Here is an 18,775-nt window from a genome sequence, read left to right as displayed (position 1 = left end):
CAAACAGATGTTGGATGAAGAAATGAGTGAATGAAGGACTGGACACTGCTTGCATAACTTCTTTGTAGGCCCAGAGGGATGCCAGTATAAGCAGACATTGTCCTGAAGAAATTTACATTTCATACTAATATTTTCCATATATTCACATTCATATTTTCATGCCTGTACTGTTCTTTATGTCATTTTCTTAAGCCTTCTTTCTTTCATCCAGATTCTAAGTTCTTGGAGAGAAGGAACCACTTATCTACTTCCTGCAACACCTTGCACTAGAATTTACTTTATTTACTCCATATAACACCCTGCACAGGAATAGACTTGCATTATGTCATATTAAATTGAATCACTGGCTCAGTAGGAGAGACAAGATAAACTGGTAGGTAAGACATGTCTATCAATATACTCCCGAATGAGGAATATTAGGATACTGGGATGAAATATGCTCAGAGTTAGGGGAAGTGGGGTAACAGATCCAATTTAGGACAAGTATCTTCAGACAAAGGCAATAAGGTTTAGCACCACAGGCATACAATCCAGTTGCCTCTTCTTCATGCTGAGATGCGTCTGTGAGATGAGGGAGAGGGTTGCAAGTATATGTCAAAGACAACAACAGATTTAAAAGGTCTGAAAGAGGCCTATGGAATCAACAGTAGGTAGAGCCTTTAACTCATATAACATGGCCAATGAAGGGACTGTTTCCCTCCCATTTTTCTTTAACAAAAGCCATAAGAAACACACATAGATTAGCCTTTCAACTACTATGGGCCGGGTATTATACTAAGAGCTGTGGACATAGCAGTGATAAGACCAGACAGATCCCTGCCCTTAAGGAGCTCACCATCTGAAGAAGTCACACAGCACTGCAGGCAGAACCATGGGCTCTGGAGTCAGCTTTCCTAGCTCTCAGCTCCAGCTCCCCAGCAAGCTGACTCTGTTTCCTTGTGCAAGACACGGGAGCCTCCTGTACCTTGCTCTCCTCATCTATTCAGTGGAGAAAATAGGGTGGGTTTCATAGGGTGGTTATTCTGAATATTTAATGAGATATCATATAGGAAGAATTTAGTGATGTTCTTGTCAAAAGAGAAATGCTTAATGCATGTTAGCTGTTATTGTTATTAAATAAATGTCCTTAGCTTCAAGAATCAGACACTCTATTGAACATTTGGGGTATTTTATCTTATTCCACTTGACTCTCACAACAACCCAATGAAGTAGGTATTATTATCCCCATTTCATGGACAAGAATACAAAGATTCAGAGAACTTGAAATAACTTAATCATGGCCCCTGCTAAATGAAGTCAGGGTTTGAATTCAGGTCTGTTTGTTCCCCAAGGTCATGCTCTTTCAACTATTCAATCTTATTTAACAAAGCCTTCAATTCAAAGGCAATAAACCCTCCTTCCATTTTAAAAATTCTCATCTGAGATGAGTAGAGATGTTTCCTTTAATATTTATCCTTTTCTTTCCTCTTCCACTGTCTTCACTCTCTCTTATATTCATTTGATTCAGTTTTATGTTGGTGATGGGCAGATTTCCCCTCTCAACATGCTAATTATTTTCTTGGGGCAAAGTTCATACATTGATTCTTTTCTTTAAACTGCTCTGCAGAGGAAAAGCTCAGGACAGAACTTGGTATTTATTAAAGGCTCAGAAATTGGCTATTGTTGTTGTTACTACTACTACTACTACTACTACTACTACTACTACTACTACTACTACTAGCCTTTGTCTTTCCTAATTTTTTAAAAACATCTATCTGAACAACAGTTTGGTATTTGTAGTCCTAAACTTTCTCCTTGCTGCTTTCCAAATGTCCATGCTTTAGTGTACTGCTGTACTCATCAGTATGTGTGAACCGTGCAGCACATTACACCTCTGGTTTGGCAGGTCTCTCTGACCCTGATAGCTTTATTGGGTGTCCAATTACGGTCTTTTCCACATGCAGATCCTTCTAGGTGTATGTCCGGCCTTGCTCCAACTTGACTCAACTTCAGATACCAAGGACCTTCAGGCTCAAGTTAGTGTCACCAAAGCCCTTTTCCAAAAAGAATTGCAACTGACAAGAGATTAGAAGCTCTATTTCCACCAGTTAATCATGCATATATTTAGCCTAATCCTGGACCACAAGATGCCTAGAGAATCACCTGAAAACTTTGTTTCCCCAAATCCAGGCTTCTCCCACTAGTTCCCTCTACTTGGGCTCAGACAACAAATCTCTATCCCTGATCTGTAAACTAGTTATCTCTGGAAGCGGAGTTCTATCTTGATCCCACTGAAGCCCTGATACATTTCTGCCTCTTGAGCTCCTTCAACCTGAAACCCTGGCCACTAGCTGAGTTCCTGCTTCAATCCAGTAGATTTCCCTGGAAGAAATATGCCTCTGCCCCTCACCTACTATTGACCAAGATTTCCTGTTGTATTTCTTCCAACCACTAGATGAGATTTTGAAATTAGACTTATTCTTGAGGAACTTTCAGACAAGTGAATAGATAATGGGGGAAAAAAGTTTTACAAATGGAGGTATAAAGAAAAGCAAGTTAGGGGGAGGGTATAGCTCAGTGATAGAGTGCATGCTTAGCATGCAGGAGGTCCTGAGTTCATCCCCAGTACCTCCATTAAAAAAAGAAAGAAAGGAAAGCAAACTAGAAACAGAAAGAGTATTTAACAAAATCTCCCTGAGAGATATGTGCGTGTGTGTGTGTGTGTGTGTGCATGTAAATGCTTATAAACAGCTCTCTCTTATAATTTATTCTAAATAACCTCCATGTTTTAAGTTGTGTCTGTGCTCACATGTGTGTACACGTCTCTATTAGGAAGTAAAGAAGGAAGTATGGAGAGAACAGGAAAATAATTACACTGTTGTGGATGCTTTATGTTTTTACTCTCCATAATGGGAGTCTCCAAACATAAATACTTGAAAAAATTATTTTCAATTTTTTCTATGGATGAAGCATAGCAACACATCAGAAAAATGGGAAAGTCTAGAGGCTGAAATGCAAGACATCAGTGTAGTAATTCAAAATGGGACAGTGAAAATCTGGTTTTCTTCCAACCCACGGGCTATGCCCTTGAGCCTCCTTTGCTGGCTACTCTTCATCTTCTTGAGCCTTCAACTTTGGAGTCCCCCAGATTTGCACTTTCAAATCTCTTCTCTTTTCTTTCTACACTGTTGCCCTTATGCCACGACTTTCAATGCCTTGCAAATGCTGATGACTCCTAAGCACATATCCAACATTTCACTTGAATGTCTATCTAAGCTTACAGGTAGTCTGATGAAAAGCTGACATTTCAGTATTGCCTCAAAAGTTAAATCTCTATTCATTCAGTGGTTCAAGTTCAGTCTCAAGTCTTCTTTCCCATGCTCTTTGTCAATAAATTGGTTTTATTTTCAAAATTTGACCACTTTGCACTACTTCCCCGAATGCCCCAGTACAAGCTCCCATCAGCCTCTCAATTTTCTCTCCAATTCTCCCTACCCCATGCACATATTTTCTGTTCTCTACATAGTAGTCAAGAGTAATCCTTTTAAAAAGTCAAATCATGCCACTGTCTTGCTCAAAATTCTTCACTGATTGTCTATCCCAGTGGAATCCGAGGTTTATCATGGTCTTCAGCAAGGTCCTCTCCACCTCTTTTCCACCATTTAATGTGTACCTTGTATGTACTCAGTTCAATTCAATGTATGCTATTGTTTTGTGAACTATGGAGGATAGAAATGTGAATTGGCTCCTTACCTTCAAATAACTGACAATCTAGCTGAGGTGATAAAATATTTTAGAGTTTGATCATATTTTTAGAGGTCATCTCTCTCAATCTAGTCCAACCCTTTCAATCTAAAGAGGTGAGATTACTTTTTTGAGGTTGCACATCAGGACAGGAAGTCATATTCCTATCTTGTTACCTAATACTCTTTCCACTATGTTATATTTGCTTTCTATGTTATATGTTCCTGCCACACAGATGTCTGTATTGTTCCTAGAATATACTAAGCACATCTCTCATCTTTTTTTCTAGACGACTCTTGGCCCAGACAGCCACCTGCTCACTCTCACTTCATTGCAGTTTCTGCTCAAATATCACCTATTCAAAGGGGTCAGAAAAACAGCAGCCCACCCCAAACCATCTATCAACTTGCCCTGCTCTACTTTTCTTCATGTCATTCATCACTACTTAACATTATACATAAAACACTTTTAATATATGCATAAAATATTATACATGTAACATTTTATTTATAAATACAAAATGTTGTCATTATAAATGATACGAAGGGATGAGTGATATATTCTTATTGTCCATCTTCCCTTCCTATAGGGTAAGTTCTATGAGGAGAAAGGAATTGTCTACTTCATTCCCTATCTTTGCTGAATGAAAGACTGGGTGAGTGAATGAATGAACAGATGGCTAGGCATGAGAAGTAAGTTTAAAAAGTATAACAAAAGGATGAGAGGGAAGTGAGGAGCATTATGAGGGATTTCTTTTTTTTTACTGAAATATAGTTGATTTACAATATTGTGTTACAATATTGAACAGCATAATGTACAGCATAGTGATTCACTTTTGTTTTTCAGATTATATTCCATTATGGGTTATTACAAAATATTGGGTATAATCCCCTGTGCTACACAGTAAATTCTTGTTGCTTATCTATTTTATGTAGATAAGTTTGCACCTGTTAATCCCATACTTTATAATCCCTTCCAGAGGATCTAAGAAGGCAATGGTGAAGGAACAGTTCAAGAGATTTTGAGTCTAAGGCTCTGAGAGAAGAGTACTTTTTAAGAAACTGAGGAGTTGGGAAGGAGATGTAAGTGCTAGAGAGGGGAGTTCAAAGTTTTCAGAGAGGCAGTGCTATTGAAGCCTGGGATTTGATAAGATTGCAAACTGGGTGAATGAAAGGAGAGGAGCAAAAACTCCAGGATTAAGCCTTGGGACCCACGGGTGCCTCAGGTTGGGAAGAAGAGGCAGGACTCCCTTTCCTCTTCTCTGTACATAGTATCTGGGACTGGGGAATGTACCTGACTGCAGGTGAGTTAGTTGGTGGGCCTGGGATGACAAAGGAAGCCCAGTGTGAGGGACACAGAAAAGATAAGGTGGTGGGGAAAACTCAAGGAGGAAATGTAAAAGACCAGTGTCTCTGGGTTGAGCATTACAGGACCCTGAAATAATGAAATGGCTTGTTTGGGTGACCAGTATGAATTATCATATAGTGCACAAGAAAGGGCAGGATGGAAAGTCCAAAGGTGAAGATCAAGTCCAGTCTCTTTCTAAGAATCAATCATTCCTTTAATCATTTCTCAAATGTTAGGCAGGAAGAAGGCTACCGATATTCTCCTGCCTTCAAAGATGTCCCAGTCTGTGATCACTGGAAGAACAGAAGAGAGTGATATGAATGAGGGGAAGTAGGTGGGCTGGGGAGTTGAGTGAGTAGGGTTAGAGTTAGGGAAGTAACAGAGCAGAGGAAGTCTGGCTCATGAGTTAGCGTTGAAGTAATTAAATGACAAAATTGTGTCAGGAAGTTGACAGAATGAGCCAGAGATGAGTAGCCAATAGTCGTAAGGACAACAGTGAAGATAATAACAATTACATTTTACAGAGCTCTCAGTCTCCTTAACTTTTCTGCCTGCCAATATATCTCATTTATTCCTCACGACATTACATGTGGTGTGTGAAATTCCCTTTACTTATGGATAAGGAAAGAGGCTCAGAGAAGCAAAGGACTTGCCTCAAGTTTCACAGTCCCTAAGCCATAGGTTGGGGGTGAGATATTTCACTGTGGTGTTGAGCAGCAAATTCAAAAAGTTTTCTGCCAACACTACTTTATTTCCTAATAAACCATACCCAGCTCTTATTGGCCCATTTCAAGGATGTCCTTACAAAATCTTTCCAACAGTTTTGGTGTTTTGTTTTCCCTGGAATTTTATCCAATAAAAGAACATGGTGTAATAACCCAATTCTAAAGCTAACATTAGCTTCCTTTGTGCCTAGAATCTGAATTTTATCAAATGTATCTCTTGAACCCATACCCTGTGAGTTAATAATTAGAGTTTCCACAACATAACCTCCATGGGTGTTTTTGTTTGTATTGCCCAATAACTGGCATCCAGAGACAGAGTCTCCCCGCCCCCCCCACCTCGAAAAGGCTTTGAAGTGTGTGCCCTCTTCTCTCCAGGAACAAAATGGCTCTTTGGGAAAAACCAGCACACAATGGCTGTTAAGAGTCCAATTTCCTCACTTACAGACCCAACCTAAGGTACCAAACAGTTTAATGATTTGCTCAAGGATCCAGGGCTGTGAGAGCATTTTATTAAATGCACATGTTTGTATTTTTGCGTTTTTATTGGCATCTATATGCCCTGTATGTAAAATCATGAAATATAATTGATCAGAAATTATCTAGTTTAACCGTAGATAATTTTATAAATGAGAAAACAGAGGCACAGAGCAAAGTGAGAGAGTCTGATTTCACATGGGGAGTCAGTAAGAGAGCTGAAATCCTAGTCTCTCAACTTCCTCCTTGGAAATTTTGCATAGATAGTGCTTCTCTAAATATAGCCCATGGACACCTTCATGTGTTAAAGAAAATCTGCTTCCCATTCTGGACTTCTAAAATTATGATTCCTGGGAGTAGCTCAGGACTCTAAAATTCTGAGGAACTTCCGAGTCCTGACATTGCCGATTTTTGTTTTAATGCAGAATTGAATGTCTCATACTGTGACAAGACAACTTCTGCCTTTCTCCTGTATCTCACACCTATATGGAGGAAGCAACCAAAGACTCTTTGTAACTTTCATTAGATTCCCATTCCTTATGTTTTTTCTTGAATCAGTGCCTTCCATTAAACAAGTGTTTCCTTCCCTCTTTGAATCTTTTTTCCTGTGATTATTTATTGTGCCAAGAGAAGGCAGTCGGAGGTGGGCAATGCTTACTCCTCACTTTTTCTGCCTTCTGACTACTGTTATGACTCCTTCCCCACTTTGGCCTCATGCTCAATTTTCTCTCACTGTGTTCCACCTGCTTGGATCACTGCAGGAACCCCCTAAAGATTCTTTCTTTTCATTCTTATTTTGCCTATCCTAAATATTCACAAATTTGGGAAGCATTCTATCTGCATTTTCAAATGCGGAAAGTAAGGTGTTGAATCCACGTGCCCCACATCAACAAGATTATGAATCTAGACTAGAGGCTGACTCTACAGATGTTCAGATCACTGTGCATGCCTTGAAACAATGCTGCCTCGATGGGCTAATGAAAATACAGTTACCACTTATTGAGCATTTACTGTGTTTTAGGCATTGTGCCTGGCACCTTATTCATATTATCCGATTTCATTATCATAACAGTCCTATAAGATAATTATTATTCCCATTTCATTGATGGGGAAGCTCAGAAATTAAGTGTCTTGCCAAAGGTTACACAGCCAATGATATAGCCTGTATTTGGATTCAGAGTCAACTGCATTATTAATATTGCATTTCATAAGTACTGACTGTAAGTAAGGAAAAAAGAACCAGTCAGTGCAAATCAAACTACACCAGAAGAACAAGACTCAAGTTTAAACTAAGAGTCATGTACCAAGAACTGGTCGAAGTATTTTACAGGTATCAAGTAACATAATTCTCCAAGTAATCCCTGAGGTGGGTATTAACATCAACATCCACACTTTACAGACAAGGAAATAAAGGCAGAGGGGGCTAAGTATCTTGCCCCAGAACTAATGGGTGATAGAACCAGGATTCAAACACAGAGAGTCTGTTTCAAGACTGAATCCAGACTACTAATCAACATTCTCTCTCAAATCCACTTGTTAGTTAAGAACAATCGTCAAATACTTTAACACATTTGAACACCATTTTGTAAAGAAAGTTATCAAAATATGATCCTTTTTTCCATCTCCAAACAAGAAGGCAGACCTAATTTATTTTCAAATAATTATCTTCTATCAGTTATAAAACTTTTAATAATAAAATTCAGTGACTAGTGATGAGAAAGTGTTGGAAGGTCTCACCAAGTGATGCCTTGGTTCACACATTGTGAGTGATGGAGTTGACTGCAGTACTGTAATGAATTTTGATGGATCATTTCCCGGTTTAATAGTTTTTGAAATTTATTTGGGGGAGGTTGGTGGTGAATTTTACTCTAAAGGAACCAATAAGACCTATGTATTGTTCTTTTACTAATGGTTGCTTCATATATCCAGTGAAAAGAAAATTTCATTTGAGTAGCCACACACACACCTATGTGTGAAATTCTTCTGCTTACTATTTGACATATCATGAGCACATAAAAATGGTAATTATTGATATCCAGTCAATTTAGATGCATTATATTTTGTTTATGTTCAAAATGCAAGCATAGTATATACTATGGGGAGGTTTTCCCCTAGTAGTTAGGTAATCCAGGACATTCCCTAAATGCACACTTTAATCTCAGTTCCAAAATAGAGAGAAATATCTAAATATGACAGGAGAATGTCTAACCTGTTTTATTCAAAAATGAAAAGGCAGACCATACAATATTCTGCACATTGGTAAATTCTCTCCTTGACCTAACCTTGGTCAGGCTCTTCTGAGCTCTTTTTGTGACTGGGCTCTACAGTGGGCTCCCGTGTCCTTCCTTGGACAGTCCAGATCTAATGAGAATCCTGCTAAGTCAGCTTTACCAGAATCCCCGCACTCCACGTCTGATCACCTTCAATACCCTATTGGGTTCCTTAGCCTCCACTACCCGCCACGTGATGTCCGATCACCCTGGCCCGTCTTCAGCCAAATCCTGTTAGGTCCGCTTAACCAGAGTCCCTCCTTACCCCTCATGTTTTCTCTTAGTCATTTTCCATCTACTTTCCCCACCCCAATCCTTGGCTATAAATTTTCCTTGTTGTATTTGGAGTTCAACCCAATCTGTCTCCCCAACTACAAATCCTCATTATAGTAGTTCCTCTTCAATGAAGTCTTCTTTACCATTCTTTTAACAAGTGTCATGAGTAATTTTTTCTTTAATAATGTATTCTCTATAAATGGTCTATCTGTTTTCTCCTTTGTTTTTCTAAAACTGGTGGGGCAAAACTCCAAGTCACCCTGATCCCAAATTACAAATAAAATGTAAAGACAAAGTTCACTTATGTGCAAGCCCACTATTCCACATTACATCTACTAAACCACAAAGAAAAGACAGTTCAAAGAAGGAAATCTTGCAAAGCTCATCATTGCCAAGAATTAGGGAGCTAGAAGTTTAAAATACATATGCCTTAAACACTGGGTGCCCATCTTCACCGCTGTTAGAATGTAGCTCCAGGAGTTTATGTGGCTTGGACTGCCAAAGAGAGTTGAGTGAAGTTCAAGAATCCACCAGGTTTTAGAATCCAATAGGGAAAAAAGGGAATCATTCCTACTTTGACTCCACTTTCAACTCCCTCCCATGGATCATGAGAATAGTGATACATCTAATGGATAATCACACAACTCTTCAGGCTTTATTGGATGTATGATAATGAGAAAGAGGAAGTGCTTATCAGTTGACTTTGCCCTGGAGTATCTTTTCAATGCAAACTCTGGCAAGGAGACGGATACCATGACCCAAGATGATTGAGTCAGACAGTTAAGTACATACTAAGACTCCAGGCAAGATAAAATAGCCAGGATAACCACAGCCAGCACATGACTACCTCAGGTCACCAGGCTGGACACTCGTCATCTGAGACCACTTAAGACTTAAGGCATCGTAAATGCCAGATACCTGGTGTCCTGTCATCTTCACCAACCATTGTGGAAATGCCTTTTCTCTGCTCCCTTTCAGCCATGCCATGTTTTCCTCTACATCACTGGTTCAATACCACCTCTTGGAAATACTGCTGACTGTTTCCCTGTTTTCCACCCTACTGACTGATACATGCTTGGGGACCAGGAAAATATATTTGTATAAGAAGTGGTTAAGCACACGAGTTTTAGAGTCAGGCTACTCACATGCATAGACTTAATGCTGTGATTTACTACTTTCTATCCCTCTGACCTTGGGAAAGTTGCTTAGTCTTGCCAAGCCTCAGTTTCTCATCTTAAAAGAGAGATGGTAACAACTGCATTTTAGATTGGTTGTGTAAATGAGACAATAATGCAAGTAAAGGCTTTATAGACTGCCTGGCAGCCAGTAAATGCTCAGTAATTACCATCAGGCCCCATTTCACAACTCTGGACCTGTTCTACAGCTTTACATGTGCCACTGAACTCTTACAACAACTTTTTGTGGTATCGTGATCACCCCAATTTTGCAACGAGGAAACTAAAGCACAGAGAAGATCCTGAATTCAGTGGTGACAGAACCAGGATTTGAAGCGAGGCCATCTGGCTTCAGAATGTGTGCTCTTTCTTCTTTAAATTGAAGTATAGCTGGTTTACAATTTTGGGTTAATTCCTGGTGTACAGCATAGTGATTCATGTGTGTGTGTGTGTGTGTGTGTGTGTGTGTGTGTGTGTGTATACACACACACATATATTCTTTTTCACATTCTTTTTTCATTATAGCCTATTACAAGGTATTGAATATAGTTTCCTATGCTATACAGTGGGACCTTGTTGTTTACCTATTTTATATATAGTAGTTGGCATCTACAAGTCCCAAACTCCCAGTTTATCCCTCCACACTCTCCCCTTTCCCCCATGGTAACCATAAGTTTGTTTTCTATGTCTGTTGAGTCTTTCAGAATCTGTGCTCTTAACCTTCATGCTATATACTTCCTTGAAACAAAGTCAAGTCTGGTATCCACATGGGAATATTCTATGTAACTTTCTCAGGACTTAGGTGTCAATAAGACGCTGCCACCTTTTGCACTGGAAAATGATGTTACTATGAGTAAATACTAGTCATCAACTCACTCTTGATGTGGAAATAAATAGGCCTAATTTTTCATAGTGGCTGAGGTCCAGTGGAAGCTATGCTTGAGGCCAGAAGTACAAAAATTCTCCCCACCCTTGCCCTTGTTCCATTTTAGTTCATCATTCAACAGTGTATGGAAATGTACCCTGAACTGTATAGAGTAAATCTCTATAGGGATAGCAGCCACCTGAAGTATAACTTTAAAGCAAAGGCAAATGGAAGCCACATTTCTATAAAGAACTATTGGATGGACATTCACACACTGCTTCATAATAGAACCATGACTCCCAGGAAGGAGATAAATATGATGGCCTGGTCCCTAGAAAATCAAGTCTCACCATCTGAAATTCTGACACAGTGTGCTCCCTGATGTTTAATGAGATGCCTCAATTCCTGAGGCAAAATGGGCCTCCATAAAGAAAGAATCAAGATGCTCTCCACAATCTAAAGCATGTTAGCCTTTGACCAAAAGTCACCCCAAAGCGTCTATCTACAGCTACCAAAGGGAAAACCAATCCCTTTTCCTTACATTATCTTTTCTGACTCCTGGTTTCCAAAGAACTGAAGAAAGGTGAGGACCCCAGGACAGTCTAAATAATATTTGCAGACAAAGCTTGAGAAAGAGACAAGCAGTCCTAAAAGGGAGAAGGAAACTGCTTTTAAAGCATAGAACTGCCACCGTAAGCCTTTCAGGGACACACTGAGAAACCCTGCTGAAAAACCGACCTTCTTGTACAAGCAATCAGATAATAAGACTCCTTTAAGAAGCCCAGAATAGTTAAATTCATCACCATAATTTAATTGTACAGGTTATTAAACAGCAGTTCGCCTCCCCTCTTTCTCCGGCGCTGCTTTTGTGTATTAAACTCAGACTAATCAAATTGGGGATTCCAAGAGTACTGTATTAGTCATCCCCATCCCTTTTAATTTGCTTAATGGCCACGCACGCGCGCGCGCGCGCGTGTGTGTGTGTGTGTGTGTGTGTTCTGACTGGCTGGACATCACTTAGCTTTACCACGACACGTCAATAAAGAATGGATAGGGAAACTTTTGCAGAGAAGAATAAAGCGTGCCTGCCTTCTAAAGTTACATTTGATGTTAGAGTAATTCATGGGACGTGTACTGCAAGCAACGGTGCTTATTATTTCTGCTTAGCGGGTCTCCAGACACAGGAGAAGAGAGAGGGCAAAGAAAGGAAGGAAGGAAAAAAGAAAAGGAGTCTGAATTTACACTCACTGCTTCAAAAGCCCTTTTGTACTCAGCCAACTTCTCCTGGCTGAAGATACAGTATTCGCCAAAAAGTCGCCTGCAAGAAAGCACACAACATAACAAAAGTATAAAACAAAACAGTCCATTAAAGAACTCTTTTTCTGCCCACCCCCACCTTCTCTTAATAATTTTTCTTTTACGCAAAAGATATATTTTTAGAAAGTGGCACTTAGTACTGGACAATGCTGACTGGGCTTAGAAAAGATTCACCTCGTTAGTGAAGCTTTGAGCTCCTCTGGGCTGTTTGGGTCAATTGTCTTTTCACCTGGCTCGAGCCACCAAGTCAACATGAACTAAGAATAGGAGTTACTTAGCATGTAGGACCCGTCGGATAGCAGCCTTTCTGAGCGGTGGTCTGCGGGGAGTGAGAATGGCAGTCTTGTTTGGGTTGTTGTTTTGAGCTGCTCTCACACATTCAGACTTTCTGTCCATTCAGCCAGACAGGCCACGTGTCCAAAACCTAAAAGGGGCTCATGCTTTTAGAGCAACTTGGTTAAACTCGCCTTTTCCTATGGAGGACAGTTTAGGCAATTTTCTTGCCAGTTTCAGGAATTTTCTAATATGGATGTTTTTAAATGTTTGTATTTTCACACCGATGCTAAAACACCAGCATAGGCTGTGAGGTCTGTGGGAGGGTAAGGAAGGAGGAGAAAGTCGAAATGAACAAAGAGTGATCAGTAACTTCTTCTATCACAGGCTGCGTGGACACCTGCTGAAAAGTCATAAGCCTGGTGAAATCACTGGTTGAATGTTTTGGTTTCCCTGATGCCAATTGGCTGACTTTTCCAATGAACTGACCAGTTGTTTTGGCATTTTTTACGAACAACTCTGATTCAATCTGAATTGCTTAGAAGCAATTATCCCACTGGTGGATGATCAAAGCCTGTGCTTTCTTTCTATTTCCTTCCTGGGCACCTGCTTTTTTTGGTCCATTTTAATACTAATTGGTACTCCCCAACCTGGGGAAGTGTATTCAGTTTATTTCAGCTAATATTTTACTGAACATTTGTCATATGCCCAGCACTCCGCTAGCTTATGGAGAAAGAAAGATAAAAAGAGGTGGCTGCTGCTATCAACCATTTTGGGATTTAATGGGAGACAGACCTGTTTTCAAAGCAATGCTGCAAAAAAGAAACTCAGAACTGTCTGGGGCTGCTGGGGAGGAGCCTCTGTCGTAATCTGGGCTCTAAGGAAGGGCTTTTCAAGGAGATGAAGACTGGGATGAGTTTTAAAAGATATGGAGGAATAAACCAGTTAACAGTGAGAAAGGAATTCCAGGAAGGAATCACGTAAGGAAGTATACAATAGTGGAATGAGCGGTTCAGCAGAACGGGAACACTAAATGTGAGGACAGCAAATGAGAGGATGCAGGAGAGACAGGACAGGGGAACCAAACTTTGGAAGGTCTAGCCACCATTTTAGAGTATCTGTACTTCATCTTAGAAGCATCAAGGAGTCCCTGAAAGGTTAAAGCAGGGGCGTGAGGAGGTCTGATCTGCATTCCACTACATCTTCATGTAAACGGATTTGAAGGTAGGAGATGGGAATCTGGTTGGTGGACGACTGCAACCATTTAGGGAAGAAAGAATGATGTTCAGAATGAGGGATTTGGCAGCTAGGTTGTGGAAGAAGATTCATGTTTCTCAAGTGTACAGCAGGTAAACAACAGGGTCAGGAGAGAGGAGAGGCTAGAATGGTCCCCAGATTTCTGGCTTAGACTGGTGCAGTGCTATTGACCCATAGAGGACCCTCAGGAGGGATGGCTTGAAGGTGGAGGAGAAGAGTTGGAGTGAATAGGGAGCATGTTGGGTTCTGGTGCCCACCGGCACAGTGGATGGATGGATGGCTCTATGGGCTTCCAAAAAAACTGATTTGAACCATGTGTTCCCTTGTGCTCACGTCAGCAGCACATATACTAAAATTGAACCATGTGTTCCCAGTGAGGCCAACATTTCCCCCAAAGGAGTGAAAATTTATTGGGGGGGTTCAAAAACACTTAAATATTACAATGGTTTATAGCTCTTCAAAAGACTACAGTATATAAACATATTCATGCTCTATTTGTGCTACTAAAATTTTATGGCAGGAGGAGGAGAAGGTGGGTGGCATGTAAGGAAAAAAAAACCTAAAATGCTCCTTGGGAGGGCAACAATGAACCAAAGGTAGAAAAAACACTGACTTAAATTATGGTTTTATTGTAAGGTATTAAAAACTGAAAGGCAGTTTACTTCATTAGGTAAAATAGAGTTTGGAGTGGGATTTGAATCCAGCTTGCTTACTAAAATGCGGATACCAGGGCTCTGACCTCCTATAATACTGATTCAGAATTCCAAGTGAGTACAGCCTAGGAATTTTGAATAAATTGACTAATTGCTACTTACTTTCTGTCCTAACCAATTAAAAAATACAGGGAGCTGAGATTGGATTAGGAAGCATTATCTCTTTAATGGCAGATACGCAATTGAAAAGACGAGAAGCAGTGTAAAAGCACCAGCTTCCTGTAAGTGGAATTTTGGAGGAAAAAATTTCCGAATCTTATAAGTGGCAACACATTGCTCTCCGTAAATTAGAAAGATGGAAGCTTGGGCGATGTTGCTGTAGTTGTTTTCAGTTTAACACATCAGTGTCCTGTGTAGATTGGAAAGGAGTTAATCCACTGGCTGACATCAGTCCTCATGGAGCCAGCAAGGTTAGTTCTACCTAAATCATGCGAGTGTCAGCATAATCTTCTTTATTCACTCAATGAACTCTACACTGTACCAGGCACTGCCTAGCTCTGGAGTTGCACAACACACATCAAAAATGAATGAGAAATAGCATTTATGAAGACTGCATGAAAGATATGTAATAGACTTATTTATCTACCCTTCACTGAAGTTAAACCATCAAATCTCGTACCCCTGTCCTGCCCTCCTCCAACCTACATGTGTGTAGAAGAGCTAAGACACATTTAGGAAAACGCTAAATTGGATTTGGGAAATGCCATAAGCTTAACTGAGCTTCCCTATGAAGAAAGACTCTTCCCATTTTGTCACTGTGTCAATCATAAGGATGCTGCTGAGGGTGTTCATTACATTCCCAACACACTCTTCCAATGGTTGTTTCTGTCTGATAGCTAATAATAGTAGTGTTCCTCTTCTGCTATTTTGTTTTCAACTCATGGACACTGAGACTTACAGGACTGATCTGTTTTCCCTCTTCTTTGGAGACACTTAAAAGCAAAACACAGACTTGCTCACCACCAATAGCAAGTAGTGGGACTCAATACTATGTGTGTTTTTATTAGCCTTGTTCTTGCTTCCATTTTATGTCCTTAAATAAAAAGTAAGCCAGGGCCTCCGCATTTATGGGTCTTTAAGAGACTTGTAAATGAGGTTAACGCATTATGTTATCTGGAAGTTACCAGCTGAGCAGGGATTAGTTATCTGATTGACCCATCATAGCTTAGGGCAAAGCTGTAAAGAAACAGATATGAAGTAGGTAAACTCTGCAGAAAATGGTATGGGAAAGGTTAAGCAGGAATGGTGAGGTCAAGAGAACCAATTCTATTCAGTTCTACCCATGTTACAGCATTAAGTTCATTGGTTAAGGGTTGCTTAAGCCAGGCAGTGTTTCCACTGAATTGGTTCAGGAGTAGGCATTTAACCTGAACAGATCAAGTGAGAAAAAAATTAGACATTTCCCACAGCTTCGAGGAGAGAGAATCTTCCTTTCTTTCACTTGATTTAGTGGTGATTTGATGTGAGGTTTGGAGTCACAGCAGCCATCTTGCTACCACAAGAGCTGTAAAATAGAGTTGTAAAACTCCTGGCGTATTGCTTGGTGAATCCATTTCTCTTCTTTTGCTAAGACTATTTTGAATTTCCTTTGGTAATTAATCCCTCTCATCCATGTGTCTTGAGTGGGATCAATCTCATCTTTAGCTCCAGACAGTTTGAGTTGGGTTTTCTGTCCCTTGCCAAAATAGACTCTTAATTAATATATAGATCAAAGGATACAGTCAGAAACATAAAATAAAGTAAAGGTTGGGGTTAATGCATGAAATGCATCCACTTGCTTCAGGCAGGTCACTAATCTGGGTCTAAACTTTTCAGCAGCCAGTACAAACAGAGAAACATGAACACTTTTTTCTATAGACTGAATGTTTATATTCCCCTGCCAAATTCATATATTGAAATCCTATTCTCCAATGTGATAGTATTTGGAGGTGTGGCCTTTGGAAGATGATCAGATTTTAAGGGTGGAGCCCTCATGAGTGGAATTAGTGCCCCTATAAAATTAAAGGATGCCTCAGAGAGCTCCCATTCCTTTTCCATCTGTGAGGACACAAGAAAATAGCCATCTATGAACCAGGAAGTAAGCCCTCACTAGACACCAAACCTTCCAGCACCTTGATTTCAGATTTCCCAGTCTCCAGAACTATGAAAAATAAATTTCTGCTGTTGATAAGCCACTAAGTCTGTGGTGCTTTATTATATCAGCCAGAACTGATTAAGATAGTTATTTTCAAGGTTTACAGTATTTATTGATTAAAACAAGCCAGATGTTTAGAAAAAGAGCAACTATTCCTAGAAATCAGAATCAGAGAAATTTCTCCCATAGGTCTTCATAATAAGGACACTATTTCATATGGTGAGCAACATCCTCAATAGTATCCTTACAATAAATAAAATTAGTCATGTATGCCTGTTTGTTTTTTCATTACCTGTTTTAGTATAAGCTGAAGACATTATAACCAAATATAATTTAGTAAAAGTAACTCTAGCAGGGTCTAAAACCAAAGTCTGGTAATCTAGATTTATATAGCCCTGGATTAATCCAGGGAAATTTTTCCGTTTCTTTACAGCATTGATTTCCTGTTGAGCCCTGGAAGAGTCCCAGTGACCCCCTGGAGCTCTCTCTGAGGCTTGCAAGAATCAGGGACAAGTGAAAAGAGATCTGTGTCCTCCCAAGTCCCACTTCAGCTGGAGCCTCTGTTTGACTTTCCACCTTCCAGAAACAACAACAAAAAAAGATTTTTACTAAAGAGTTTTTAAACAAATTAAATTCTTTTGAAAGTCAATGACCTGGAGAAAATTTCAGTCTGCCCATTTTTCAGCTCTGTCTCTATAAGTATTGCTTCTTTCCAAGATTTTATAAATGTAGAGAGACAAAGGATTTGCGATCATGCATCCTAAAAATACCTCGAGGGCACTTAGCCTATGTCTGATCAAGAGAAGATCTATGGGTTTCAACAGTTGATTTTAATTGGAATATTTGGGAAGAATATGCTTCACTCAGTTCTTCCATGTTTCCTTTTCAAAGAGGACTGCTCACAGTAAGTTCGTTTGCTCTTCTATGCTGTAAGTCTCAACTCTGGTTGTCCTTCCCTTAACTCTAATGTGGGGGCATTGTTTCTCTTTGGGGGATAAATCTGTCACCTTCTAGGGTTCAGCCAGAAGACTTAGTTGTCTCAAACTAAACTACATCCTTTAACATAACCTCATGGGTAATACAGGACTGAAGGTCAAATCCTGACTTAACAGAGTTAAGTGGGGACCAAATAATTCAGTCACTGACATGCAGTCAGCTAATAACGAGACTGATGGAACAGTCCAGGTGGGCCTCAGTAGCTAGCTGGTCGGCAGTTCTGTTGCTCCAAGGTGTGATCTAAATCTATCCTGGCACCACCCCATTGAGGATCACTGAGTCAAGATTTTGTGGCTGATTGGGAGTTCCAGGGTGGTTGCAGCAACTCCAGACTCTCCCGGATATTTGATACCTGTTTTTTTCATCCTGACTCAGGGATTTTGGGCCAGGAAAATAACTGGTGATATGGAGACCCACCCTTCACCTCCCCATTTCTCAAGAGGGGGCTGCCAGAAGCTTCCTCACCTGTTTGCCCTTCCCTCCACATTACCTCTCCCCTTGAAACTTGAGAAAGGAGGCTGGACAGAGAACTGCTCCAACTTCTAATCCTGCATTATCACAGGGCATATTATTACAGGTTTTTTTTACTGTAGTTCTCAACTCCTTTACTTTCACAACTTGCTTCAGAACCTAGGCAGTGAAAAGCAATATTTACTGGGCCCCTATAAAGGCTACTAAGAAAATGCTGATTTTCAGTTGTGATTGAAGCCAAGCAGCTTAACCTCATCAAAACTTGTGGAGACTTGAGCAGTTAAAGCTCATAATTTAAAAGGACTTCCTCTCAGGTTAATTAATTGGAATTCATGGTTTGCTCATGTCCTTTCTTAAATCTGAAATGGAAGTTTAACTTTTCAGATGGAACCCCTACCTGGGACATATAAATGAGAAGTCACCAATAGAAATACTGCAGTACAATATATTAGGCTGAGTTTACCAAATATAAGAGCATAGAAATTCCCATGTTAATTAGTACCAGACAGTGACAAAAGGAAAGGCATGGTGGCCCAATATCCCTGACTCTTGACCTTCGGGTTATAGTAGAGATAAGAGAAACAAAACGTCTACTGAAAATAGAGACGTATCCCTAAGAAAGATGAGTACCCAACATTTTAGGCCAGAGGATGGCAAAGGGGTAGAGGGGGAGAGCAGAAATCTATTTTTAGTAGAAAGGACATGATTGGATAAAAAGCCCAGCCTCAGGACCAAGCTTCTTCCTCCTTCCACCTTCCT

General features: G+C 40.1%; 1 protein-coding gene across 25 annotated transcripts in view; it reads right to left on the bottom strand.

Moving 5' to 3' along the window:
- The window catches only part of PAH (phenylalanine hydroxylase), a 361,485-nt gene that overhangs the window by 214,956 nt on the left and 127,754 nt on the right, over positions 1 to 18,775 (bottom strand). For 24 of the 25 annotated variants that reach the window (XM_072973153.1, XM_006205894.4, XM_072973150.1 and 21 more), the window contains one exon: positions 12,104 to 12,173. The exons of the other annotated variant lie outside the window; for it this stretch is intronic. The gene's annotated coding sequence lies outside the window, so the exon portion shown is untranslated. The remainder of the gene's footprint in view (positions 1 to 12,103; positions 12,174 to 18,775) is intronic. 25 annotated transcript variants of the gene reach the window in all.

The sequence above is a fragment of the Vicugna pacos genome, chromosome 12, assembly GCF_048564905.1.
Source record: "Vicugna pacos chromosome 12, VicPac4, whole genome shotgun sequence".
Taxonomy (NCBI): domain Eukaryota; kingdom Metazoa; phylum Chordata; class Mammalia; order Artiodactyla; family Camelidae; genus Vicugna; species Vicugna pacos.
Note: the sequence above shows the minus strand (reverse complement) of the source record. Positions and strands in the feature narration are given on the sequence as shown.